Here is a 27,476-nt window from a genome sequence, read left to right on the forward strand (position 1 = left end):
ATGTTTTAATAAACAGGTACTCTTATAAAACTCAATTTCATTTCTTGAATTCTTTACAATTTTATTCATGAAGGTATTAATATTGCTCAAATCTAGGTAGAAATTTCATCTACGTCTTTCTCATAGATATGTAGTTTTTTTCATTTTGCAATTACAGTATTCATTCTATAATCTTGGAAATACTTGGGTTTTTAGAAGGTTTAAGATGATCTTTTTAACAGTAAGATGAATCAGACTTTTATATTTTAATTGTATCGGAATAAGACCTAATGAAAATGATTTGTTATATAACAATGAGAAAAGCAAGGCGCTGCTGGGAGTTGAACTCAGGATCTCCTGTTTACTAGACAGGCGCTTTAACCAGCTAAGCCACAGCACCCACATGATTCTTAATTTTGAAACACTTTTCTTTATGGTGTTCAAGAGAATATTGCTTTTTCCCTTTCATATTCTTTTCTAAGTTCACACACTTCTCCACTCAAACACTTAAGATGAATAAAGACTCTTCACTTATTCAAAAACACCTCTCTAATTTGAAGTTTACCTCTATTCATATCATTTTAAAATATACCTTGCTGAAGAATGGATTAGTTGAATTCAAAAATAGAGTGATCATTCACCTCTATCTTGTTCTTTGTCATTTTCTTTTCCCTATTTCAGTCAATGCATTCCTACAAAAATCTTCACAATACCAAGCATTTTATTTAATTTTTAAGATAACTTATTCTAAAGTTCATAGAACCAGATGTTTATTCTTAAATTGTATTCAACACTTGTTTGATGAAAATTATTCGGAAAGCATGGAGAAAACAGTTAGGTGATGCTGAGAATTGAACTCAGGATTTCCTGTTTACGAGACAGGCGCTTTAACCACTAAGCCACAGCACCAACGTTAATAGTAAAAAATGCATAAATAATTTATTGTTGATGATGAAAATGTGTTTTCTGCTATAAATTCTTGTTTATATGTATTGTAATCTTAAACACGAAAAGATACTCAATCACTACGCAAGGATTAATATGTTTTAATAAACAGGTACTCTAATAAAACTCAATTTCATTTCTTGAATTCTTTACAATTTTATTCATGAAGGTATTAATATTGCTCAAATCTAGGTAGAAATTTCATCTACGTCTTTCTCATAGATATGTAGTTTTTTTCATTTTGCAATAACAGTATTCATTCTATAATCTTGAAAATACTTGGGTTTTTATAAGGTTTAAGATGATCTTTTTAACAGTAAGATGAATCAGACTTTTATATTTAAATTGTATCGGAATAAGACCTAATGAAAATGATTTGTTATATAACAATGAGAAAAGCAAGGCGCTGCTGAGAGTTGATCTTAGGATCTCCCGTTTACTAGGCAGGCGCTTCAACCAGCTAAGCCACAGCACCCACTTGATTCTTAATTTTGAAACACTTTTCTTTATGGTGTTCAAGGGAATATTGTTTTTTCACTTTCATATTCTTTTCTAAGTTCACACACTTCTCTACTCAAACACTTAAGATGAATGAAGACTCTTCACTTATTCAAAAACACCTCTTTAATTTGAAGTTTTCCCTATTCATATCAATTTAAAATATACCTTGCTAAAGAATGGATTAGTTGAATTCAACGATAGAGTGATCATTCACCTCTATCTTGTTCTTTGTCATTTTCTTTTCCCTATTTCAGTCAATGCATTCCTACAAAAATCTTCACAATACCAAGCATTTTATTTAATTTTTAAGATAACTTATTCTAAAGTTCATAGAACCAGATGTTTATTCTTAAATTGTATTCAATACTTGTTTGATGAAAATTATTCGGAAAGCATGGAGAAAACAGGTGCTGCTGAGAATTGAACTCAGGATTTCCTGGTTACGAGACAGGCGCTTTAACCACTAAGCCACAGCACCAACGCTAATAGTAAAAAATGCATAAATAATTTATTGTTGATGATGAAAATGTGTTTTCTGCTATAAATTCTTCTTTATATGTATTGTAATCTTAAACACGAAAAGATACTCACTCACTACGCAAGGATTAATATGTTTTATTAAACAGGTACTCTTATAAAACCCAATTTCATTTCTTGAATTCTTTACAATTTTATTCATGAAGGTATTAATATTGCTCAAATCTAGGTAGAAATTTCATCTACGTCTTTCTCATAGATATGTAGTTTTTTTCATTTTGCAATAACAGTATTCATTCTATAATCTTGAAAATACTTGGGTTTTTATAAGGTTTAAGATGATCTGTTCAACAGTAAGATGAATCAGACTTTTATATTTTAATTGTTTCGGAATAAGACCTAATGAAAATGATTTGTTATATAACAATGAGAAAAGCAAGGCACTGCTGAGAGTTGAACTCAGGCTCTCCTGTTTACTAGACAGGCGCTTTAACCAGCTAAGCCACAGCACCCACTTGATTCTAAATTTTGAAACACGTTTCTTTATGGTGTTCAAGAGAATATTGCTTTTTCACTTTCATATTCTTTTCTAAGTCCACACACTTCTCCACTCAAACACTTAAGATGAATGAAGACTCTTCACTTATTCAAAAACACCTCTCTAATTTGAAGTTTACCTCTATTCATATCATTTTAAAATATACCTTGCTGAAGAATGGATTAGTTGAATTCAACAATAGAGTGATCATTCACCTCTATCTTGTTCTTTGTCATTTTCTTTTCCCTATTTCAGTCAATGCATTCCTACAAAAATCTTCACAATACCAATCATTTTATTTTATTTTTAAGATAACTTATTCTAAAGTTCATAGAACCAGATGTTTATTCTTAAATTGTATTCAACACTTGTTTGATGAAAATTATTTGGAAAGCATGGAGAAAACAATTAGGTGCTACTGAGGTTTGAACTAAGGATTTCCTGTTTACGAGACAAGAGCTTTAACCACTAAGTTACAGCACCAACGGTAATATTAAAAAAAATGCATAAATCATTTATTGTTGATGATGAAAATGTGTTTTCTGCTATAAATTCTTCTTTATATGTATTGTAATCTTAAACACGAAAAGATACTCAATCACTACGCAAGGATTAATATGTTTTAATAAACAGGTACTCTTATAAAACTCAATTTCATTTCTTGAATTCTTTACAATTTTATTCATGAAGGTATTAATATTGCTCAAATCTAGGTAGAAATTTCATCTACGTCTTTCTCATAGATATGTAGTTTTTTTCATTTTGCAATAACAGTATTCATTCCATAATCTTGAAAATACTTGGGTTTTTATAAGGTTTAAGATGATCTTTTTAACAGTAAGATGAATCAGACTTTTATATTTTAATTGTATCGGAATAAGACCTAATGAAAATGATTTGTTATATAACAATGAGAAAAGCAAGGCGCTGCTGGGAGTTGAACTCAGGATTTCCTGTTTACTAGACAGGGGCTTTAACCAGCTAAGCCACAGCACCCACTTGATTCTAAATTTTGAAACACTTTTCTTTATGGTGTTCAAGAGAATATTGCTTTTGAACTTTCATATTCTTTTCTAAGTCCACACACTTCTCCACTCAAACACTTAAGATGAATGAAGACTCTTCACTTATTCAAAAACACCTCTCTAATTTGAATTTTACCCTATTCATATCATTTTAAAATATACCTTGCTGAAGAATGGATTAGTTGAATTCAAAAATAGAGTGATCATTCACCTCTATCTTGTTCTTTGTCATTTTCTTTTCCCTATTTCAGTCAATGCATTCCTACAAAAATCTTCACAATACCAAGCATTTTATTTAATTTTTAAGTTAACTTATTCTAAAGTTCATAGAACCAGATGTTTATTCTTAAACTGTATTCAACACTTGTTTGATGAAAATTATTCGGAAAGCATGGAGAAAACAATTAGGTGCTGCTGAGATTTGAACTCAGGATTTCCTGTTTACGAGACAGGAGCTTTAACCACTAGGCCACAGCACCAACGGTAATATTAAAAAAATGCATAAATAATTTATTGTTGATGATGAAAATGTGTTTTCTGCTATAAATTCTTCTTTATATGTATTGTAATCTTAAACACGAAAAGATACTCACTCACTACGCAAGGATTAATATGTTTTAATAAACAGGTACTCTTATAAAACTCAATTTCATTTCTTGAATTCTTTACAATTTTATTCATGAAGGTATTAATATTGCTCAAATCTAGGTAGAAATTTCATCTACGTCTTTCTCATAGATATGTAGTTTTTTTCATTTTGCAATAACAGTATTCATTCTATAATCTTGAAAATACTTGGGTTTTTATAAGGTTTAAGATGATCTTTTTAACAGTAAGATGAATCAGACTTTTATATTTTAATTGTATCGGAATAAGACCTAATGAAAATGATTTGTTATATAACAATGAGAAAAGCAAGGCACTGCTGAGAGTTGAACTCAGGATCTCCTGTTTACTAGACAGGCGCTTTAACCAGCTAAGCCACAGCACCCACTTGATTCTAACTTTTGAAACACTTTTCTTTATGGTGTTCAAGAGAATATTGCTTTTTCACTTTCATATTCTTTTCTAAGTCCACACACTTCTCCACTCAAACACTTAAGATGAATGAAGACTCTTCACTTATTCAAAAACACCTCTCTAATTTGAATTTTACCCTATTCATATCATTTTAAAATATACCTTGCTGAAGAATGGATTAGTTGAATTCAAAAATAGAGTGATCATTCACCTCTATCTTGTTCTTTGTCATTTTCTTTTCCCTATTTCAGTCAATGCATTCCTACAAAAATCTTCACAATACCAAGCATTTTATTTAATTTTTAAGATAACTTATTCTAAAGTTCATAGAACCAGATGTTTATTCTTAAACTGTATTCAACACTTGTTTGATGAAAATTATTTGGAAAGCATGGAGAAAACAATTAAGTGCTGCTGAGATTTGAACTCAGGATTTCCTGTTTACGAGACAGGAGCTTTAACCACTAAGCCACAGCACCAACGGTATTATTAAAAAAATGCATAAATCATTTATTGTTGATGATGAAAAAATGTTTTCTGCTATAAATTCTTCTTTATATGTATTGTAATCTTAAACACGAAAAGATACTCAATCACTACGCAAGGATTAATATGTTTTAATAAACAGGTACTCTTATAAAACTCAATTTCATTTCTTGAATTCTTTACAATTTTATTCATGAAGGTATTAATATTGCTCAAATCTAGGTAGAAATTTCATCTACGTCTTTCTCATAGATATGTAGTTTTTTTCATTTTGCAATAACAGTATTCATTCCATAATCTTGAAAATACTTGGGTTTTTATAAGGTTTAAGATGATCTTTTTAACAGTAAGATGAATCAGACTTTTATATTTTAATTGTATCGGAATAAGACCTAATGAAAATGATTTGTTATATAACAATGAGAAAAGCAAGGCGCTGCTGGGAGTTGAACTCAGGATTTCCTGTTTACTAGACAGGGGCTTTAACCAGCTAAGCCACAGCACCCACTTGATTCTAAATTTTGAAACACTTTTCTTTATGGTGTTCAAGAGAATATTGCTTTTGAACTTTCATATTCTTTTCTAAGTCCACACACTTCTCCACTCAAACACTTAAGATGAATGAAGACTCTTCACTTATTCAAAAACACCTCTCTAATTTGAATTTTACCCTATTCATATCATTTTAAAATATACCTTGCTGAAGAATGGATTAGTTGAATTCAAAAATAGAGTGATCATTCACCTCTATCTTGTTCTTTGTCATTTTCTTTTCCCTATTTCAGTCAATGCATTCCTACAAAAATCTTCACAATACCAAGCATTTTATTTAATTTTTAAGTTAACTTATTCTAAAGTTCATAGAACCAGATGTTTATTCTTAAACTGTATTCAACACTTGTTTGATGAAAATTATTCGGAAAGCATGGAGAAAACAATTAGGTGCTGCTGAGATTTGAACTCAGGATTTCCTGTTTACGAGACAGGAGCTTTAACCACTAAGCCACAGCACCAACGGTAATATTAAAAAAATGCATAAATCATTTATTGTTGATGATGAAAATGTGTTTTCTGCTATAAATTCTTCTTTATATGTATTGTAGTCTTAAACACGAAAAGATACTCAATCACTACGCAAGGATTAATATGTTTTAATAAACAGGTACTCTTATAAAACTCAATTTCATTTCTTGAATTCTTTACAATTTTATTCATGAAGGTATTAATATTGCTCAAATCTAGGTAGAAATTTCATCTACGTCTTTCTCATAGATATGTAGTTTTTTTCATTTTGCAATAACAGTATTCATTCTATAATCTTGAAAATACTTGGGTTTTTATAAGGTTTAAGATGATCTTTTTAACAGTAAGATGAATCAGACTTTTATATTTTAATTGTATCGGAATAAGACCTAATGAAAATGATTTGTTATATAACAATGAGAAAAGCAAGGCGCTGCTGGGAGTTGAACTCAGGATCTCCTGTTTAATAGACAGGCGCTTCAACCAGCTAAGCCACAGCACCCACTTGATTCTTAATTTTGAAACACTTTTCTTTATGGTGTTCAAGGGAATATTGCTTTTTCACTTTCATATTCTTTTCTAAGTTCACACACTTCTCTACTCAAACACTTAAGATGAATGAAGACTCTTCACTTATTCAAAAACACCTCTCTAATTTGAAGTTTACCCTATTCATATCAATTTAAAATATACCTTGCTAAAGAATGGATTAGTTGAATTCAACGATAGAGTGATCATTCACCTCTATCTTGTTCTTTGTCATTTTCTTTTCCCTATTTCAGTCAATGCATTCCTACAAAAATCTTCACAATACCAAGCATTTTATTTAATTTTTAAGATAACTTATTCTAAAGTTCATAGAACCAGATGTTTATTCTTAAATTGTATTCAACACTTGTTTGATGAAAATTATTCGGAAAGCATGGAGAAAACAGTTGGGTGCTTCTGAGAATTGAACTCAGGATTTCCTGTTTCCGAGACAGGCGCTTTAACCACTAAGCCACAGCACCAACATTAATATTAAAAAATGCATAAACAATTTATTGTTGATGATGAAAATGTGTTGTCTGCTATAAATTCTTCTTTATATGTATTGTAATCTTAAACACAAAAAGATACTCAATCACTACGCAAGGATTAATATGTTTTAATAAACAGGTACTCTTATAAAATCCAATTTCATTTCTTGAATTCTTTACAATTTTATTCATGAAGGTATTAATATTGCTCAAATCTAGGTAGAAATGTCATCTTCGTCTTTCTCATAGATATGTAGTTTTTTTCATTTTGCAATAACAGTATTCATTCTATAATTTTGAAAATACTTGGGTTTTTATAAGGTTTAAGATGATCTTTTTAACAGTAAGATGAATCAGACTTTTATATTTAAATTGTATCGGAATACGACCTAATGAAAATGATTTGTTATATAACAATGAGAAAAGCAAGGCGCTGCTGAGAGTGGATCTCAGGATCTCCCGTTTACTAGGTAGGCGCTTCAACCAGCTAAGCCACAGCACCCACTTGATTCTTAATTTTGAAACACTTTTCTTTATGGTGTTCAAGGGAATATTGCTTTTTCACTTTCATATTCTTTTCTAAGTTCACAACCTTCTCTACTCAAACACTTAAGATGAATGAAGACTCTTCATTTATTCAAAAACACCTATCTAATTTGAAGTTTACCCTATTCATATCATTTTAAACTATACCTTGCTGAAGAATGGATTAGTTGAATTCAACAATAGAGTGATCATTCACCTCTATCTTGTTCTTTGTCATTTTCTTTTCCCTATTTCAGTCAATGCATTCCTCCAAAAATCTTCACAATACCAATCATTTTATTTAATTGTTAAGATAACTTATTCTAAAGTTCATAGAACCAGATGTTTATTCTTAAATTGTATTCAACATGTGTTTGATGAAAATTATTCGGAAAGCATGGAGAAAACAGTTAGGTGCTGCTGAGATTTGATCTCAGGATTTCCTGTTTACGAGACAGGCGCTTTAACCACTAAGCCACAGCACCAACGTTAATAGTAAAAAATGCATAAATAATTTATTGTTGATGATGAAAATGTGTTTTCTGCTATAAATTCTTGTTTATATGTATTGTAATCTTAAACACGAAAAGATACTCAATCACTACGCAAGGATTAATATGTTTTAATAAACAGGTACTCTTATAAAACCCAATTTCATTTCTTGAATTCTTTACAATTTTATTCATGAAGGTATTAATATTGCTCAAATCTAGGTAGAAATTTCATCTACGTCTTTCTCATAGATATGTAGTTTTTTTCATTTTGCAATAACAGTATTCATTCCATAATCTTGAAAATACTTGGGTTTTTATAAGGTTTAAGATGATCTTTTTAACAGTAAGATGAATCAGACTTTTATATTTTAATTGTATCGGAATAAGACCTAATGAAAATGATTTGTTATATAACAATGAGAAAAGCAAGGCGCTGCTGGGAGTTGAACTCAGGATTTCCTGTTTACTAGACAGGGGCTTTAACCAGCTAAGCCACAGCACCCACTTGATTCTAAATTTTGAAACACTTTTCTTTATGGTGTTCAAGAGAATATTGCTTTTGAACTTTCATATTCTTTTCTAAGTCCACACACTTCTCCACTCAAACACTTAAGATGAATGAAGACTCTTCACTTATTCAAAAACACCTCTCTAATTTGAATTTTACCCTATTCATATCATTTTAAAATATACCTTGCTGAAGAATGGATTAGTTGAATTCAAAAATAGAGTGATCATTCACCTCTATCTTGTTCTTTGTCATTTTCTTTTCCCTATTTCAGTCAATGCATTCCTACAAAAATCTTCACAATACCAAGCATTTTATTTAATTTTTAAGTTAACTTATTCTAAAGTTCATAGAACCAGATGTTTATTCTTAAACTGTATTCAACACTTGTTTGATGAAAATTATTCGGAAAGCATGGAGAAAACAATTAGGTGCTGCTGAGATTTGAACTCAGGATTTCCTGTTTACGAGACAGGAGCTTTAACCACTAGGCCACAGCACCAACGGTAATATTAAAAAAATGCATAAATAATTTATTGTTGATGATGAAAATGTGTTTTCTGCTATAAATTCTTCTTTATATGTATTGTAATCTTAAACACGAAAAGATACTCACTCACTACGCAAGGATTAATATGTTTTAATAAACAGGTACTCTTATAAAACTCAATTTCATTTCTTGAATTCTTTACAATTTTATTCATGAAGGTATTAATATTGCTCAAATCTAGGTAGAAATTTCATCTACGTCTTTCTCATAGATATGTAGTTTTTTTCATTTTGCAATAACAGTATTCATTCTATAATCTTGAAAATACTTGGGTTTTTATAAGGTTTAAGATGATCTTTTTAACAGTAAGATGAATCAGACTTTTATATTTTAATTGTATCGGAATAAGACCTAATGAAAATGATTTGTTATATAACAATGAGAAAAGCAAGGCACTGCTGAGAGTTGAACTCAGGATCTCCTGTTTACTAGACAGGCGCTTTAACCAGCTAAGCCACAGCACCCACTTGATTCTAACTTTTGAAACACTTTTCTTTATGGTGTTCAAGAGAATATTGCTTTTTCACTTTCATATTCTTTTCTAAGTCCACACACTTCTCCACTCAAACACTTAAGATGAATGAAGACTCTTCACTTATTCAAAAACACCTCTCTAATTTGAATTTTACCCTATTCATATCATTTTAAAATATACCTTGCTGAAGAATGGATTAGTTGAATTCAAAAATAGAGTGATCATTCACCTCTATCTTGTTCTTTGTCATTTTCTTTTCCCTATTTCAGTCAATGCATTCCTACAAAAATCTTCACAATACCAAGCATTTTATTTAATTTTTAAGATAACTTATTCTAAAGTTCATAGAACCAGATGTTTATTCTTAAACTGTATTCAACACTTGTTTGATGAAAATTATTTGGAAAGCATGGAGAAAACAATTAAGTGCTGCTGAGATTTGAACTCAGGATTTCCTGTTTACGAGACAGGAGCTTTAACCACTAAGCCACAGCACCAACGGTATTATTAAAAAAATGCATAAATCATTTATTGTTGATGATGAAAAAATGTTTTCTGCTATAAATTCTTCTTTATATGTATTGTAATCTTAAACACGAAAAGATACTCAATCACTACGCAAGGATTAATATGTTTTAATAAACAGGTACTCTTATAAAACTCAATTTCATTTCTTGAATTCTTTACAATTTTATTCATGAAGGTATTAATATTGCTCAAATCTAGGTAGAAATTTCATCTACGTCTTTCTCATAGATATGTAGTTTTTTTCATTTTGCAATAACAGTATTCATTCCATAATCTTGAAAATACTTGGGTTTTTATAAGGTTTAAGATGATCTTTTTAACAGTAAGATGAATCAGACTTTTATATTTTAATTGTATCGGAATAAGACCTAATGAAAATGATTTGTTATATAACAATGAGAAAAGCAAGGCGCTGCTGGGAGTTGAACTCAGGATTTCCTGTTTACTAGACAGGGGCTTTAACCAGCTAAGCCACAGCACCCACTTGATTCTAAATTTTGAAACACTTTTCTTTATGGTGTTCAAGAGAATATTGCTTTTGAACTTTCATATTCTTTTCTAAGTCCACACACTTCTCCACTCAAACACTTAAGATGAATGAAGACTCTTCACTTATTCAAAAACACCTCTCTAATTTGAATTTTACCCTATTCATATCATTTTAAAATATACCTTGCTGAAGAATGGATTAGTTGAATTCAAAAATAGAGTGATCATTCACCTCTATCTTGTTCTTTGTCATTTTCTTTTCCCTATTTCAGTCAATGCATTCCTACAAAAATCTTCACAATACCAAGCATTTTATTTAATTTTTAAGTTAACTTATTCTAAAGTTCATAGAACCAGATGTTTATTCTTAAACTGTATTCAACACTTGTTTGATGAAAATTATTCGGAAAGCATGGAGAAAACAATTAGGTGCTGCTGAGATTTGAACTCAGGATTTCCTGTTTACGAGACAGGAGCTTTAACCACTAAGCCACAGCACCAACGGTAATATTAAAAAAATGCATAAATCATTTATTGTTGATGATGAAAATGTGTTTTCTGCTATAAATTCTTCTTTATATGTATTGTAGTCTTAAACACGAAAAGATACTCAATCACTACGCAAGGATTAATATGTTTTAATAAACAGGTACTCTTATAAAACTCAATTTCATTTCTTGAATTCTTTACAATTTTATTCATGAAGGTATTAATATTGCTCAAATCTAGGTAGAAATTTCATCTACGTCTTTCTCATAGATATGTAGTTTTTTTCATTTTGCAATAACAGTATTCATTCTATAATCTTGAAAATACTTGGGTTTTTATAAGGTTTAAGATGATCTTTTTAACAGTAAGATGAATCAGACTTTTATATTTTAATTGTATCGGAATAAGACCTAATGAAAATGATTTGTTATATAACAATGAGAAAAGCAAGGCGCTGCTGGGAGTTGAACTCAGGATCTCCTGTTTAATAGACAGGCGCTTCAACCAGCTAAGCCACAGCACCCACTTGATTCTTAATTTTGAAACACTTTTCTTTATGGTGTTCAAGGGAATATTGCTTTTTCACTTTCATATTCTTTTCTAAGTTCACACACTTCTCTACTCAAACACTTAAGATGAATGAAGACTCTTCACTTATTCAAAAACACCTCTCTAATTTGAAGTTTACCCTATTCATATCAATTTAAAATATACCTTGCTAAAGAATGGATTAGTTGAATTCAACGATAGAGTGATCATTCACCTCTATCTTGTTCTTTGTCATTTTCTTTTCCCTATTTCAGTCAATGCATTCCTACAAAAATCTTCACAATACCAAGCATTTTATTTAATTTTTAAGATAACTTATTCTAAAGTTCATAGAACCAGATGTTTATTCTTAAATTGTATTCAACACTTGTTTGATGAAAATTATTCGGAAAGCATGGAGAAAACAGTTGGGTGCTTCTGAGAATTGAACTCAGGATTTCCTGTTTCCGAGACAGGCGCTTTAACCACTAAGCCACAGCACCAACATTAATATTAAAAAATGCATAAACAATTTATTGTTGATGATGAAAATGTGTTGTCTGCTATAAATTCTTCTTTATATGTATTGTAATCTTAAACACAAAAAGATACTCAATCACTACGCAAGGATTAATATGTTTTAATAAACAGGTACTCTTATAAAATCCAATTTCATTTCTTGAATTCTTTACAATTTTATTCATGAAGGTATTAATATTGCTCAAATCTAGGTAGAAATGTCATCTTCGTCTTTCTCATAGATATGTAGTTTTTTTCATTTTGCAATAACAGTATTCATTCTATAATTTTGAAAATACTTGGGTTTTTATAAGGTTTAAGATGATCTTTTTAACAGTAAGATGAATCAGACTTTTATATTTAAATTGTATCGGAATACGACCTAATGAAAATGATTTGTTATATAACAATGAGAAAAGCAAGGCGCTGCTGAGAGTGGATCTCAGGATCTCCCGTTTACTAGGTAGGCGCTTCAACCAGCTAAGCCACAGCACCCACTTGATTCTTAATTTTGAAACACTTTTCTTTATGGTGTTCAAGGGAATATTGCTTTTTCACTTTCATATTCTTTTCTAAGTTCACAACCTTCTCTACTCAAACACTTAAGATGAATGAAGACTCTTCATTTATTCAAAAACACCTATCTAATTTGAAGTTTACCCTATTCATATCATTTTAAACTATACCTTGCTGAAGAATGGATTAGTTGAATTCAACAATAGAGTGATCATTCACCTCTATCTTGTTCTTTGTCATTTTCTTTTCCCTATTTCAGTCAATGCATTCCTCCAAAAATCTTCACAATACCAATCATTTTATTTAATTGTTAAGATAACTTATTCTAAAGTTCATAGAACCAGATGTTTATTCTTAAATTGTATTCAACATGTGTTTGATGAAAATTATTCGGAAAGCATGGAGAAAACAGTTAGGTGCTGCTGAGATTTGATCTCAGGATTTCCTGTTTACGAGACAGGCGCTTTAACCACTAAGCCACAGCACCAACGTTAATAGTAAAAAATGCATAAATAATTTATTGTTGATGATGAAAATGTGTTTTCTGCTATAAATTCTTGTTTATATGTATTGTAATCTTAAACACGAAAAGATACTCAATCACTACGCAAGGATTAATATGTTTTAATAAACAGGTACTCTTATAAAACCCAATTTCATTTCTTGAATTCTTTACAATTTTATTCATGAAGGTATTAATATTGCTCAAATCTAGGTAGAAATTTCATCTACGTCTTTCTCATAGATATGTAGTTTTTTTCATTTTGCAATAACAGTATTCATTCTATAATCTTGAAAATACTTGCGTTTTTATAAGGTTTAAGATGATCTTTTTAACAGTAAGATGAATCAGACTTTTATATTTAAATTGTATCGGAATAAGACCTAATGAAAATGATTTGTTATATAACAATGAGAAAAGCAAGGCGCTGCTGAGAGTTGATCTCAGGATCTCCCGTTTACTAGGCAGGCGCTTCAACCAGCTAAGCCACAGCACCCACTTGATTCTTAATTTTGAAACACTTTTCTTTATGGTGTTCAAGGGAATATTGCTTTTTCACTTTCATATTTTTTTCTAAGTTCACACACTTCTCTACTCAAACACTTAAGATGAATGAAGACTCTTCACTTATTCAAAAACACCTCTTTAATTTGAAGTTTACCCTATTCATATCAATTTAAAATATACCTTGCTAAAGAATGGATTAGTTGAATTCAACGATAGAGTGATCATTCACCTCTATCTTGTTCTTTGTCATTTTCTTTTCCCTATTTCAGTCAATGCATTCCTACAAAAATCTTCACAATACCAAGCATTTTATTTAATTTTTAAGATAACTTATTCTAAAGTTCATAGAACCAGATGTTTATTCTTAAATTGTATTCAACACTTGTTTGATGAAAATTATTCGGAAAGCATGGAGAAAACAGGTGCTGCTGAGAATTGAACTCAGGATTTCCTGGTTACGAGACAGGCGCTTTAACCACTAAGCCACAGCACCAACGCTAATAGCAAAAAATGCATAAATAATTTATTGTTGATGATGAAAATGTGTTTTCTGCTATAAATTCTTCTTTATATGTATTGTAATCTTAAACACGAAAAGATACTCACTCACTACGCAAGGATTAATATGTTTTATTAAACAGGTACTCTTATAAAACCCAATTTCATTTCTTGAATTCTTTACAATTTTATTCATGAAGGTATTAATATTGCTCAAATCTAGGTAGAAATTTCATCTACGTCTTTCTCATAGATATGTAGTTTTTATCATTTTGCAATAACAGTATTCATTCTATAATCTTGAAAATACTTGGGTTTTTATAAGGTTTAAGATGATCTTTTTAACAGTAAGATGAATCAGACTTTTATATTTTAATTGTATCGGAATAAGACCTAATGAAAATGATTTGTTATATAACAATGAGAAAAGCAAGGCACTGCTGAGAGTTGAACTCAGGATCTCCTGTTTACTAGACAGGCGCTTTAACCAGCTAAGCCACAGCACCCACTTGATTCTAACTTTTGAAACACTTTTCTTTATGGTGTTCAAGAGAATATTGCTTTTTCACTTTCATATTCTTTTCTAAGTCCACACACTTCTCCACTCAAACACTTAAGATGAATGAAGACTCTTCACTTATTCAAAAACACCTCTCTAATTTGAATTTTACCCTATTCATATCATTTTAAAATATACCTTGCTGAAGAATGGATTAGTTGAATTCAAAAATAGAGTGATCATTCACCTCTATCTTGTTCTTTGTCATTTTCTTTTCCCTATTTCAGTCAATGCATTCCTACAAAAATCTTCACAATACCAAGCATTTTATTTAATTTTTAAGATAACTTATTCTAAAGTTCATAGAACCAGATGTTTATTCTTAAACTGTATTCAACACTTGTTTGATGAAAATTATTCGGAAAGCATGGAGAAAACAGGTGCTGCTGAGAATTGAACTCAGGATTTCCTGTTTACGAGACAGGAGCTTTAACCACTAAGCCACAGCACCAACGGTATTATTAAAAAAATGCATAAATCATTTATTGTTGATGATGAAAATGTGTTTTCTGCTATAAATTCTTCTTTATATGTATTGTAATCTTAAACACGAAAAGATACTCAATCACTACGCAAGGATTAATATGTTTTAATAAACAGCTACTCTTATAAAACTCAATTTCATTTCTTGAATTCTTTACAATTTTATTCATGAAGGTATTAATATTGCTCAAATCTAGGTAGAAATTTCATCTACGTCTTTCTCATAGATATGTAGTTTTTTTCATTTTGCAATAACAGTGTTCATTCTATAATCTTGAAAATACTTGGGTTTTTATAAGGTTTAAGATGATCTTCTTAACAGTAAGATGAATCAGACTTTTATATTTTAATTGTATCGGAATAAGACCTAATGAAAATGATTTGTTATATAACAATGAGAAAAGCAAGGCACTGCTGAGAGTTGAACTCAGGCTCTCCTGTTTACTAGACAGGCGCTTTAACCAGCTAAGCCACAGCACCCACTTCATTCTAAATTTTGAAACACGTTTCTTTATGGTGTTCAAGAGAATATTGCTTTTTCACTTTCATATTCTTTTCTAAGTCCACACACTTCTCCACTCAAACACTTAAGATGAATGAAGACTCTTCACTTATTCAAAAACACCTCTCTAATTTGAAGTTTACCTCTATTCATATCATTTTAAAATATACCTTGCTGAAGAATGGATTAGTTGAATTCAACAATAGAGTGATCATTCACCTCTATCTTGTTCTTTGTCATTTTCTTTTCCCTATTTCAGTCAATGCATTCCTACAAAAATCTTCACAATACCAATCATTTTATTTTATTTTTAAGATAACTTATTCTAAAGTTCATAGAACCAGATGTTTATTCTTAAATTGTATTCAACACTTGTTTGATGAAAATTATTTGGAAAGCATGGAGAAAACAATTAGGTGCTGCTGAGGTTTGGACTAAGGATTTCCTGTTTACGAGACAAGAGCTTTAACCACTAAGTTACAGCACCAACGGTAATATTAAAAAAAATGCATAAATCATTTATTGTTGATGATGAAAATGTGTTTTCTGCTATAAATTCTTCTTTATATGTATTGTAATCTTAAACACGAAAAGATACTCAATCACTACGCAAGGATTAATATGTTTTAATAAACAGGTACTCTTATAAAACTCAATTTCTTTTCTTGAATTCTTTACAATTTTATTCATGAAGGTATTAATATTGCTCAAATCTAGGTAGAAATTTCATCTACATCTTTCTCATAGATATGTAGTTTTTTTCATTTTGCAATAACAGTATTCATTCCATAATCTTGAAAATACTTGGGTTTTTATAAGGTTTAAGATGATCTTTTTAACAGTAAGATGAATCAGACTTTTATATTTTAATTGTATCGGAATAAGACCTAATGAAAATGATTTGTTATATAACAATGAGAAAAGCAAGGCGCTGCTGGGAGTTGAACTCAGGATTTCCTGTTTACTAGACAGGGGCTTTAACCAGCTAAGCCACAGCACCCACTTGATTCTAAGTTTTGAAACACTTTTCTTTATGGTGTTCAAGAGAATATTGCTTTTTCACTTTCATATTCTTTTCTAAGTCCACACACTTCTCCACTCAAACACTTAAGATGAATAAAGACTCTTCACTTATTCAAAAACACCTCTCTAATTTGAAGTTTACCTCTATTCATATCATTTTAAAATATACCTTGCTGAAGAATGGATTAGTTGAATTCAAAAATAGAGTGATCATTCACCTCTATCTTGTTCTTTGTCATTTTCTTTTCCCTATTTCAGTCAATGCATTCCTACAAAAATCTTCACAATACCAAGCATTTTATTTAATTTTTAAGATAACTTATTCTAAAGTTCATAGAACCAGATGTTTATTCTTAAATTGTATTCAACACTTGTTTGATGAAAATTATTTGGAAAGCATGGAGAAAACAATTAGGTGCTGCTGAGATTTGAACTCAGGATTTCCTGTTTACGAGACATGCGCTTTAACCACTAAGCCACAGCACCAACGGTAATATTAAAAAAATGCATAAATCATTTATTGTTGATGATGAAAATGTGTTTTCTGCTATAAATTCTTCTTTATATGTATTGTAATCTTAAACACGAAAAGATACTCAATCACTACGCAAGGATTAATATGTTTTAATAAACAGGTACTCTTATAAAACTCAATTTCATTTCTTGAATTCTTTACAATTTTATTCATGAAGGTATTAATATTGCTCAAATCTAGGTAGAAATTTCATCTACGTCTTTCTCATAGATATGTAGTTTTTTTCATTTTGCAATAACAGTATTCATTCTATAATCTTGGAAATACTTGGGTTTTTAGAAGGTTTAAGATGATCTTTTTAACAGTAAGATGAATCAGACTTTTATATTTTAATTGTATCGGAATAAGACCTAATGAAAATGATTTGTTATATAACAATGAGAAAAGCAAGGCGCTGCTGGGAGTTGAACTCAGGATCTCCTGTTTACTAGACAGGCGCTTTAACCAGCTAAGCCACAGCACCCACATGATTCTTAATTTTGAAACACTTTTCTTTATGGTGTTCAAGAGAATATTGCTTTTTCCCTTTCATATTCTTTTCTAAGTTCACACACTTCTCCACTCAAACACTTAAGATGAATAAAGACTCTTCACTTATTCAAAAACACCTCTCTAATTTGAAGTTTACCTCTATTCATATCATTTTAAAATATACCTTGCTGAAGAATGGATTAGTTGAATTCAAAAATAGAGTGATCATTCACCTCTATCTTGTTCTTTGTCATTTTCTTTTCCCTATTTCAGTCAATGCATTCCTACAAAAATCTTCACAATACCAAGCATTTTATTTAATTTTTAAGATAACTTATTCTAAAGTTCATAGAACCAGATGTTTATTCTTAAATTGTATTCAACACTTGTTTGATGAAAATTATTCGGAAAGCATGGAGAAAACAGTTAGGTGATGCTGAGAATTGAACTCAGGATTTCCTGTTTACGAGACAGGCGCTTTAACCACTAAGCCACAGCACCAACAATAATAGTAAAAAATGCATAAATAATTTATTGTTGATGATGAAAATGTGTTTTCTGCTATAAATTCTTGTTTATATGTATTGTAATCTTAAACACGAAAAGATACTCAATCACTACGCAAGGATTAATATGTTTTAATAAACAGGTACTCTAATAAAACTCAATTTCATTTCTTGAATTCTTTACAATTTTATTCATGAAGGTATTAATATTGCTCAAATCTAGGTAGAAATTTCATCTACGTCTTTCTCATAGATATGTAGTTTTTTTCATTTTGCAATAACAGTATTCATTCTATAATCTTGAAAATACTTGGGTTTTTATAAGGTTTAAGAGATCTTTTTAACAGTAAGATGAATCAGACTTTTATATTTAAATTGTATCGGAATAAGACCTAATGAAAATGATTTGTTATATAACAATGAGAAAAGCAAGGCGCTGCTGAGAGTTGATCTTAGGATCTCCCGTTTACTAGGCAGGCGCTTCAACCAGCTAAGCCACAGCACCCACTTGATTCTTAATTTTGAAACACTTTTCTTTATGGTGTTCAAGGGAATATTGTTTTTTCACTTTCATATTCTTTTCTAAGTTCACACACTTCTCTACTCAAACACTTAAGATGAATGAAGACTCTTCACTTATTCAAAAACACCTCTTTAATTTGAAGTTTACCCTATTCATATCAATTTAAAATATACCTTGCTAAAGAATGGATTAGTTGAATTCAACGATAGAGTGATCATTCACCTCTATCTTGTTCTTTGTCATTTTCTTTTCCCTATTTCAGTCAATGCATTCCTACAAAAATCTTCACAATACCAAGCATTTTATTTAATTTTTAAGATAACTTATTCTAAAGTTCATAGAACCAGATGTTTATTCTTAAATTGTATTCAATACTTGTTTGATGAAAATTATTCGGAAAGCATGGAGAAAACAGGTGCTGCTGAGAATTGAACTCAGGATTTCCTGGTTACGAGACAGGCGCTTTAACCACTAAGCCACAGCACCAACGCTAATAGAAAAAAATGCATAAATAATTTATTGTTGATGATGAAAATGTGTTTTCTGCTATAAATTCTTCTTTATATGTATTGTAATCTTAAACACGAAAAGATACTCACTCACTACGCAAGGATTAATATGTTTTATTAAACAGGTACTCTTATAAAACCCAATTTCATTTCTTGAATTCTTTACAATTTTATTCATGAAGGTATTAATATTGTTCAAATCTAGGTAGAAATTTCATCTACGTCTTTCTCATAGATATGTAGTTTTTTTCATTTTGCAATAACAGTATTCATTCTATAATCTTGAAAATACTTGGGTTTTTATAAGGTTTAAGATGATCTGTTCAACAGTAAGATGAATCAGACTTTTATATTTTAATTGTTTCGGAATAAGACCTAATGAAAATGATTTGTTATATAACAATGAGAAAAGCAAGGCACTGCTGAGAGTTGAACTCAGGCTCTCCTGTTTACTAGACAGGCGCTTTAACCAGCTAAGCCACAGCACCCACTTGATTCTAAATTTTGAAACACGTTTCTTTATGGTGTTCAAGAGAATATTGCTTTTTCACTTTCATATTCTTTTCTAAGTCCACACACTTCTCCACTCAAACACTTAAGATGAATGAAGACTCTTCACTTATTCAAAAACACCTCTCTAATTTGAAGTTTACCTCTATTCATATCATTTTAAAATATACCTTGCTGAAGAATGGATTAGTTGAATTCAACAATAGAGTGATCATTCACCTCTATCTTGTTCTTTGTCATTTTCTTTTCCCTATTTCAGTCAATGCATTCCTACAAAAATCTTCACAATACCAATCATTTTATTTTATTTTTAAGATAACTTATTCTAAAGTTCATAGAACCAGATGTTTATTCTTAAATTGTATTCAACACTTGTTTGATGAAAATTATTTGGAAAGCATGGAGAAAACAATTAGGTGCTGCTGAGGTTTGGACTAAGGATTTCCTGTTTACGAGACAAGAGCTTTAACCACTAAGTTACAGCACCAACGGTAATATTAAAAAAAATGCATAAATCATTTATTGTTGATGATGAAAATGTGTTTTCTGCTATAAATTCTTCTTTATATGTATTGTAATCTTAAACACGAAAAGATACTCAATCACTACGCAAGGATTAATATGTTTTAATAGACAGGTACTCTTATAAAACTCAATTTCTTTTCTTGAATTCTTTACAATTTTATTCATGAAGGTATTAATATTGCTCAAATCTAGGTAGAAATTTCATCTACGTCTTTCTCATAGATATGTAGTTTTTTTCATTTTGCAATAACAGTATTCATTCCATAATCTTGAAAATACTTGGGTTTTTATAAGGTTTAAGATGATCTTTTTAACAGTAAGATGAATCAGACTTTTATATTTTAATTGTATCGGAATAAGACCTAATGAAAATGATTTGTTATATAACAATGAGAAAAGCAAGGCGCTGCTGGGAGTTGAACTCAGGATTTCCTGTTTACTAGACAGGGGCTTTAACCAGCTAAGCCACAGCACCCACTTGATTCTAAATTTTGAAACACTTTTCTTTATGGTGTTCAAGAGAATATTGCTTTTGAACTTTCATATTCTTTTCTAAGTCCACACACTTCTCCACTCAAACACTTAAGATGAATGAAGACTCTTCACTTATTCAAAAACACCTCTCTAATTTGAATTTTACCCTATTCATATCATTTTAAAATATACCTTGCTGAAGAATGGATTAGTTGAATTCAAAAATAGAGTGATCATTCACCTCTATCTTGTTCTTTGTCATTTTCTTTTCCCTATTTCAGTCAATGCATTCCTACAAAAATCTTCACAATACCAAGCATTTTATTTAATTTTTAAGTTAACTTATTCTAAAGTTCATAGAACCAGATGTTTATTCTTAAACTGTATTCAACACTTGTTTGATGAAAATTATTCGGAAAGCATGGAGAAAACAATTAGGTGCTGCTGAGATTTGAACTCAGGATTTCCTGTTTACGAAACAGGAGCTTTAACCACTAAGCCACAGCACCAACGGTAATATTAAAAAAATGCATAAATCATTTATTGTTGATGATGAAAATGTGTTTTCTGCTATAAATTCTTCTTTATATGTATTGTAGTCTTAAACACGAAAAGATACTCAATCACTACGCAAGGATTAATATGTTTTAATAAACAGGTACTCTTATAAAACTCAATTTCATTTCTTGAATTCTTTACAATTTTATTCATGAAGGTATTAATATTGCTCAAATCTAGGTAGAAATTTCATCTACGTCTTTCTCATAGATATGTAGTTTTTTTCATTTTGCAATAACAGTATTCATTCTATAATCTTGAAAATACTTGGGTTTTTATAAGGTTTAAGATGATCTTTTTAACAGTAAGATGAATCAGACTTTTATATTTTAATTGTATCGGAATAAGACCTAATGAAAATGATTTGTTATATAACAATGAGAAAAGCAAGGCCCGGCTGGGAGTTGAACTCAGGATCTCCTGTTTACTAGACAGGCGCTTCAACCAGCTAAGCCACAGCACCCACTTGATTCTTAATTTTGAAAAACTTTTCTTTATGGTGTTCAAGGGAATATTGCTTTTTCACTTTCATATTCTTTTCTAAGTTCACACACTTCTCTACTCAAACACTTAAGATGAATGAAGACTCTTCACTTATTCAAAACACCTCTCTAATTTGAAGTTTACCCTATTCATATCAATTTAAAATATACCTTGCTAAAGAATGGATTAGTTGAATTCAACGATAGAGTGATCATTCACCTCTATCTTGTTCTTTGTCATTTTCTTTTCCCTATTTCAGTCAATGCATTCCTACAAAAATCTTCACAATACCAAGCATTTTATTTAATTTTTAAGATAACTTATTCTAAAGTTCATAGAACCAGATGTTTATTCTTAAATTGTATTCAACACTTGTTTGATGAAAATTATTCGGAAAGCATGGAGAAAACAGTTGGGTGCTTCTGAGAATTGAACTCAGGATTTCCTGTTTCAGAGACAGGCGCTTTAACCACTAAGCCACAGCACCAACATTAATAGTAAAAAATGCATAAACAATTTATTGTTGATGATGAAAATGTGTTGTCTGCTATAAATTCTTCTTTATATGTATTGTAATCTTAAACACGAAAAGATACTCAATCACTACGCAAGGATTAATATGTTTTAATAAACAGGTACTCTTATAAAATCCAATTTCATTTCTTGAATTCTTTACAATTTTATTCATGAAGGTATTAATATTGCTCAAATCTAGGTAGAAATGTCATCTTCGTCTTTCTCATAGATATGTAGTTTTTTTCATTTTGCAATAACAGTATTCATTCTATAATCTTGAAAATACTTGGGTTTTTATAAGGTTTAAGATGATCTTTTTAACAGTAAAATGAATCAGACTTTTATATTTAAATTGTATCGGAATACGACCTAATGAAAATGATTTGTTATATAACAATGAGAAAAGCAAGGCGCTGCTGAGAGTGGATCTCAGGATCTCCCGTTTACTAGGTAGGCGCTTCAACCAGCTAAGCCACAGCACCCACTTGATTCTTAATTTTGAAACACTTTTCTTTATGGTGTTCAAGGGAATATTGCTTTTTCACTTTCATATTCTTTTCTAAGTTCACAACCTTCTCTACTCAAACACTTAAGATGAATGAAGACTCTTCATTTATTCAAAAACACCTATCTAATTTGAAGTTTACCCTATTCATATCATTTTAAACTATACCTTGCTGAAGAATGGATTAGTTGAATTCAACAATAGAGTGATCATTCACCTCTATCTTGTTCTTTGTCATTTTCTTTTCCCTATTTCAGTCAATGCATTCCTACAAAAATCTTCACAATACCAATCATTTTATTTAATTGTTAAGATAACTTATTCTAAAGTTCATAGAACCAGATGTTTATTCTTAAATTGTATTCAACATGTGTTTGATGAAAATTATTCGTAAAGCATGGAGAAAACAGTTAGGTGCTGCTGAGATTTGATCTCAGGATTTCCTGTTTACGAGACAGGCGCTTTAACCACTAAGCCACAGCACCAACGTTAATAGTAAAAAATGCATAAATAATTTATTGTTGATGATGAAAATGTGTTTTCTGCTATAAATTCTTGTTTATATGTATTGTAATCTTAAACACGAAAAGATACTCAATCACTACGCAAGGATTAATATGTTTTAATAAACAGGTACTCTTATAAAACCCAATTTCATTTCTTGAATTCTTTACAATTTTATTCATGAAGGTATTAATATTGCTCAAATCTAGGTAGAAATTTCATCTACGTCTTTCTCATAGATATGTAGTTTTTTTCATTTTGCAATAACAGTATTCATTCTATAATCTTGAAAATACTTGCGTTTTTATAAGGTTTAAGATGATCTTTTTAACAGTAAGATGAATCAGACTTTTATATTTAAATTGTATCGGAATAAGACCTAATGAAAATGATTTGTTATATAACAATGAGAAAAGCAAGGCGCTGCTGAGAGTTGATCTCAGGATCCCCCGTTTACTAGGCAGGCGCTTCAACCAGCTAAGCCACAGCACCCACTTGATTCTTAATTTTGAAACACTTTTCTTTATGGTGTTCAAGGGAATATTGCTTTTTCACTTTCATATTTTTTTCTAAGTTCACACACTTCTCTACTCAAACACTTAAGATGAATGAAGACTCTTCACTTATTCAAAAACACCTCTTTAATGTGAAGTTTACCCTATTCATATCAATTTAAAATATACCTTGCTAAAGAATGGATTAGTTGAATTCAACGATAGAGTGATCATATGGCCGAGATACCCGCCACCCCCTCTCAACACAATCCCCAAAAGGAAGGGAAACCGGAAACAGTTCTTAAAGTTTTTGGATGTGGGATGGAGTGACCATCCCGGCCGTATTTATTAAAACAAAAAATTAAAACATTAAACATTTTCATGTTATGTACAATTTCATTATCACATTACGACGTTTGGCTAACCTTAACATAATCTCTAATACAGAGGTTCTCCTAGCCGAACTAGCATCCTACAAAAACATTCTCTAAGAACACTGAAATTGTACATCCTAACGTTTAAGGGCCAACGGCAAGGTCATAACCGGTGTCAAGATCCCTAACCAGACTTACCCCTCCCACTTAGGAGGGGCGATGGCACAGGGGCTTACCTCAAGTGCAACTACTAACAATTTCCCTTGACTTGACGGGGGCACTTAAGACTCGACGCCATTTAAAGGTCGTTCGAACACTTGTGTGTGGTATCTAGAAGGTATCGTTGACCTCTCCCCACCCCACACAACTTACCGCATCTGCCGTCGCAGATGACACTGGCCCCGGGAAATTCCCCAGGAGGGGGCTGTAACCCCTCCTACAAAGGAAGGGGCCTTGACCGCCTTTCCTTTACTTCCGGCGACCCGCCCTTAGACGGGACCGCCTCCCCACTGAGGGGCCAATGGCCACCTCTCCCGAGCGCTCCCATCCGTGTTGGGTGACGCCCACTCATAGGGATCTACCAATTAGTGCTCACCGATCATGACCTTACCGCCTACCAAAAATAAATACGACAATTCTTAAACCTATGAAAACATTGGTCGCTACGACCGAAAGAACATGCTAGAAATGCAACACTATATCAAATTATTTTAATCGTAACAACCTAAACGATATTCACCATCCTTTATTATGATTAACCACAAACTGATACTGTTATCACCTGTAAACAAAACGGAAAAAACAAACTTATCAATTCACTTTATTGTACTACAACTTTGCTGTCCTCAGGGGCTGGTGGGTGGGTCAAAATTGGCTCTTCGTTCCGTCCCGAGCTCACGTGTAGCGAGGAGGTGCAGCTTCGGAGCACAAGAACAAGAGGACGTCTTCTGGTCTTGCGCCTTCTTTTATCCGTCTTCAGGGCGGGCGAAAACCCGCCCCTGCCCGCCCCGAGGGCGTGGCTGGCTGCGTCGGTGTCTAGGCCAGCCCACTCTAGGGCGGGAAAAAGCGCGCCCCGGCTACGCCGCTTCGGGCATACCAGCCGAGACGCGCCTCCCGCCCAAAAATGGCTTCCCGGGGGGATCGAGGCACTCATCCATACGTTCGGGGGGACCGAGTGGTCGCCCCTTTCCATATGGCCGAGATACCCGCCACCCCCTCTCAACACAATCCCCAAAAGGAAGGGAAACCGGAAACAGTTCTTAAAGTTTTTGGATGTGGGATGGAGTGACCATCCCGGCCGTATTTATTAAAACAAAAAATTAAAACATTAAACGTTTTCATGTTATGTACAATTTCATTATCACATTACGACGTTTGGCTAACCTTAACATAATCTCTAATACAGAGGTTCTCCTAGCCGAACTAGCATCCTACAAAAACATTCTCTAAGAACACTGAAATTGTACATCCTAACGTTTAAGGGCCAACGGCAAGGTCATAACCGGTGTCAAGATCCCTAACCAGACTTACCCCTCCCACTTAGGAGGGGCGATGGCACAGGGGCTTACCTCAAGTGCAACTACTAACAATTTCCCTTGACTTGACGGGGGCACTTAAGACTCGACGCCATTTAAAGGTCGTTCGAACACTTGTGTGTGGTATCTAGAAGGTATCGTTGACCTCTCCCCACCCCACACAACTTACCGCATCTGCCGTCGCAGATGACACTGGCCCCGGGAAATTCCCCAGGAGGGGGCTGTAACCCCTCCTACAAAGGAAGGGGCCTTGACCGCCTTTCCTTTACTTCCGGCGACCCGCCCTTAGACGGGACCGCCTCCCCACTGAGGGGCCAATGGCCACCTCTCCCGAGCGCTCCCATCCGTGTTGGGTGACGCCCACTCATAGGGATCTACCAATTAGTGCTCACCGATCATGACCTTACCGCCACAGGTCCGGATAGTTGACCGGCTATCCGGACCCCCCACAAAACTCCTACCTAAAGGTCATGCTTTAAAGATTTTAACCAGGCTAGGAAGTCTCCTATGAGTAACTCATTCCCTGCCCTCGACAAATGCACACCATCCCCCAGATACATACTGTCATCATTAATACAATTATGCGAGATTGAATGCAATGTCTTGGAACGGAACAACCTACTCACTTTGTTATTCAATTTTTTTTTAACGGAATGATTCAAAGCAGGGATCGAGATAGCCCCCCGCCACACTTTTCGTGGGATCACATGAGACCACGCAATTAGGCACCCCGGAACTCTCCTCGCTAACCAACTTACCGTGGAAAGCATAGCCTCCAGGAGCAGTCGTCTACCGGTGGTGACCAAATCATTGCCCCCCAAATGTACTATGACTATGGACGGCGGTGACCTCATCCGCTCTAACAGGCCCTCAAAAAATTCCTGAAACTGGTCAATACAGAGACCGCCCCTTCCGTAGAAGGACACTCTGTACCCGTATTCCCCAGCTACGTGAATCATGTCACCTGCTTTGAATACGTCTGCGGCCCGTCTCACGTATGAGTGGCCCACGACCCACACCTCCTTCTTCACAGCCGGTGACGTGCGACCGCTGGCCTGGTGTTGGGTCGACTGCTCAGTCTGCCCTGCCGCGTAGGCTTGCGCAACTGAAAACAAACAAAAGACAAGAGGCGTGAGTACATGAATACAGCTTCACAACATGTGCAATCGCACGTACCTCTTATAACAATTGGAGGACCAGCGCCCCACACGTTTCACTTGTTCTACATTAAGACCCCTGGCTGTAGCTTCAGTGGCAGCCCCTATACGAAAGGAGTGGGTCCCAAATTCGCCCGGGTCCAAGCCCGCTGCGGCAATGGCCATTGCAAGCACCCGTTGAAACTGAAACCTCGTCAGCGGGGTGGCGTCTGCATGCCTCAACAATGTCCCCCCCCATGATGCCACTCTCTGTGCTAGGTAATCTTCTAAGCACTGTACCGGACACATGGATGACTCGGGGTTCCTGCGAATGATCGTACAGTCCCCTCTCCCATCTTGGTCGGTCTTAGACCGGAGAAAGGAGACAATCATCGCGTCCCCCCTGACCTGAACATGTTCTCTGCACAGGCCCCCTGTCACATCCTGTTTGTTCCTTGCAACCAGCTCACTAACTCTCATAGCCCCGTGAAACGCCAGCGTAAATGCAGACCGGAACAAACAGGTCTCAAAAGGGGACGAGCATGTGTTCGGGAGTGTGGCCAGTAACAGGGACAACCTGTCTAGACCTATCGGTCGTCTCACGTCTACT

At 32.8% G+C, this 27,476-nt stretch overlaps 24 non-coding genes across 24 annotated transcripts; all 24 read right to left on the reverse strand.

Annotated features, from left to right (window-relative positions):
* Positions 1–305: 305 nt before the first annotated feature.
* Positions 306–379, reverse strand: TRNAT-AGU (transfer RNA threonine (anticodon AGU)). The gene has a single exon. It is a non-coding gene; the product is annotated as a tRNA-Thr (tRNA).
* A 1,451-nt stretch (positions 380–1,830) lies between these two features.
* On the reverse strand, positions 1,831–1,903 carry TRNAT-CGU (transfer RNA threonine (anticodon CGU)). Its single transcript has one exon. It is a non-coding gene; the product is annotated as a tRNA-Thr (tRNA).
* Positions 1,904–2,340: 437 nt separating this feature from the next.
* TRNAT-AGU (transfer RNA threonine (anticodon AGU)) lies at positions 2,341–2,414 on the reverse strand. The gene has a single exon. It is a non-coding gene; the product is annotated as a tRNA-Thr (tRNA).
* A 1,968-nt stretch (positions 2,415–4,382) lies between these two features.
* On the reverse strand, positions 4,383–4,456 carry TRNAT-AGU (transfer RNA threonine (anticodon AGU)). The gene has a single exon. It is a non-coding gene; the product is annotated as a tRNA-Thr (tRNA).
* Positions 4,457–4,891: 435 nt separating this feature from the next.
* On the reverse strand, positions 4,892–4,964 carry TRNAT-CGU (transfer RNA threonine (anticodon CGU)). The gene has a single exon. It is a non-coding gene; the product is annotated as a tRNA-Thr (tRNA).
* A 947-nt stretch (positions 4,965–5,911) lies between these two features.
* On the reverse strand, positions 5,912–5,984 carry TRNAT-CGU (transfer RNA threonine (anticodon CGU)). Its single transcript has one exon. It is a non-coding gene; the product is annotated as a tRNA-Thr (tRNA).
* A 438-nt stretch (positions 5,985–6,422) lies between these two features.
* Positions 6,423–6,496, reverse strand: TRNAN-AUU (transfer RNA asparagine (anticodon AUU)). The gene has a single exon. It is a non-coding gene; the product is annotated as a tRNA-Asn (tRNA).
* Positions 6,497–6,931: 435 nt separating this feature from the next.
* Positions 6,932–7,004, reverse strand: TRNAP-CGG (transfer RNA proline (anticodon CGG)). The gene has a single exon. It is a non-coding gene; the product is annotated as a tRNA-Pro (tRNA).
* A 946-nt stretch (positions 7,005–7,950) lies between these two features.
* TRNAT-CGU (transfer RNA threonine (anticodon CGU)) lies at positions 7,951–8,023 on the reverse strand. Its single transcript has one exon. It is a non-coding gene; the product is annotated as a tRNA-Thr (tRNA).
* A 1,457-nt stretch (positions 8,024–9,480) lies between these two features.
* Positions 9,481–9,554, reverse strand: TRNAT-AGU (transfer RNA threonine (anticodon AGU)). Its single transcript has one exon. It is a non-coding gene; the product is annotated as a tRNA-Thr (tRNA).
* Positions 9,555–9,989: 435 nt separating this feature from the next.
* TRNAT-CGU (transfer RNA threonine (anticodon CGU)) lies at positions 9,990–10,062 on the reverse strand. The gene has a single exon. It is a non-coding gene; the product is annotated as a tRNA-Thr (tRNA).
* Positions 10,063–11,009: 947 nt separating this feature from the next.
* TRNAT-CGU (transfer RNA threonine (anticodon CGU)) lies at positions 11,010–11,082 on the reverse strand. The gene has a single exon. It is a non-coding gene; the product is annotated as a tRNA-Thr (tRNA).
* Positions 11,083–11,520: 438 nt separating this feature from the next.
* On the reverse strand, positions 11,521–11,594 carry TRNAN-AUU (transfer RNA asparagine (anticodon AUU)). Its single transcript has one exon. It is a non-coding gene; the product is annotated as a tRNA-Asn (tRNA).
* Positions 11,595–12,029: 435 nt separating this feature from the next.
* On the reverse strand, positions 12,030–12,102 carry TRNAP-CGG (transfer RNA proline (anticodon CGG)). The gene has a single exon. It is a non-coding gene; the product is annotated as a tRNA-Pro (tRNA).
* Positions 12,103–13,048: 946 nt separating this feature from the next.
* TRNAT-CGU (transfer RNA threonine (anticodon CGU)) lies at positions 13,049–13,121 on the reverse strand. Its single transcript has one exon. It is a non-coding gene; the product is annotated as a tRNA-Thr (tRNA).
* Positions 13,122–14,063: 942 nt separating this feature from the next.
* TRNAT-CGU (transfer RNA threonine (anticodon CGU)) lies at positions 14,064–14,136 on the reverse strand. The gene has a single exon. It is a non-coding gene; the product is annotated as a tRNA-Thr (tRNA).
* Positions 14,137–14,573: 437 nt separating this feature from the next.
* On the reverse strand, positions 14,574–14,647 carry TRNAT-AGU (transfer RNA threonine (anticodon AGU)). Its single transcript has one exon. It is a non-coding gene; the product is annotated as a tRNA-Thr (tRNA).
* Positions 14,648–15,078: 431 nt separating this feature from the next.
* On the reverse strand, positions 15,079–15,151 carry TRNAT-CGU (transfer RNA threonine (anticodon CGU)). The gene has a single exon. It is a non-coding gene; the product is annotated as a tRNA-Thr (tRNA).
* A 438-nt stretch (positions 15,152–15,589) lies between these two features.
* Positions 15,590–15,663, reverse strand: TRNAT-AGU (transfer RNA threonine (anticodon AGU)). Its single transcript has one exon. It is a non-coding gene; the product is annotated as a tRNA-Thr (tRNA).
* Positions 15,664–17,632: 1,969 nt separating this feature from the next.
* On the reverse strand, positions 17,633–17,706 carry TRNAT-AGU (transfer RNA threonine (anticodon AGU)). The gene has a single exon. It is a non-coding gene; the product is annotated as a tRNA-Thr (tRNA).
* Positions 17,707–19,156: 1,450 nt separating this feature from the next.
* TRNAT-CGU (transfer RNA threonine (anticodon CGU)) lies at positions 19,157–19,229 on the reverse strand. The gene has a single exon. It is a non-coding gene; the product is annotated as a tRNA-Thr (tRNA).
* Positions 19,230–19,666: 437 nt separating this feature from the next.
* Positions 19,667–19,740, reverse strand: TRNAT-AGU (transfer RNA threonine (anticodon AGU)). The gene has a single exon. It is a non-coding gene; the product is annotated as a tRNA-Thr (tRNA).
* Positions 19,741–21,197: 1,457 nt separating this feature from the next.
* Positions 21,198–21,270, reverse strand: TRNAT-CGU (transfer RNA threonine (anticodon CGU)). The gene has a single exon. It is a non-coding gene; the product is annotated as a tRNA-Thr (tRNA).
* Positions 21,271–23,235: 1,965 nt separating this feature from the next.
* Positions 23,236–23,308, reverse strand: TRNAT-CGU (transfer RNA threonine (anticodon CGU)). Its single transcript has one exon. It is a non-coding gene; the product is annotated as a tRNA-Thr (tRNA).
* Between the last annotated feature and the right edge of the window lie 4,168 nt (positions 23,309–27,476).

The sequence above is a fragment of the Lissotriton vulgaris genome, chromosome 12 (assembly GCF_964263255.1).
Source record: "Lissotriton vulgaris chromosome 12, aLisVul1.2, whole genome shotgun sequence".
In the NCBI taxonomy this organism is placed as follows: Eukaryota; Metazoa; Chordata; class Amphibia; order Caudata; family Salamandridae; genus Lissotriton; species Lissotriton vulgaris.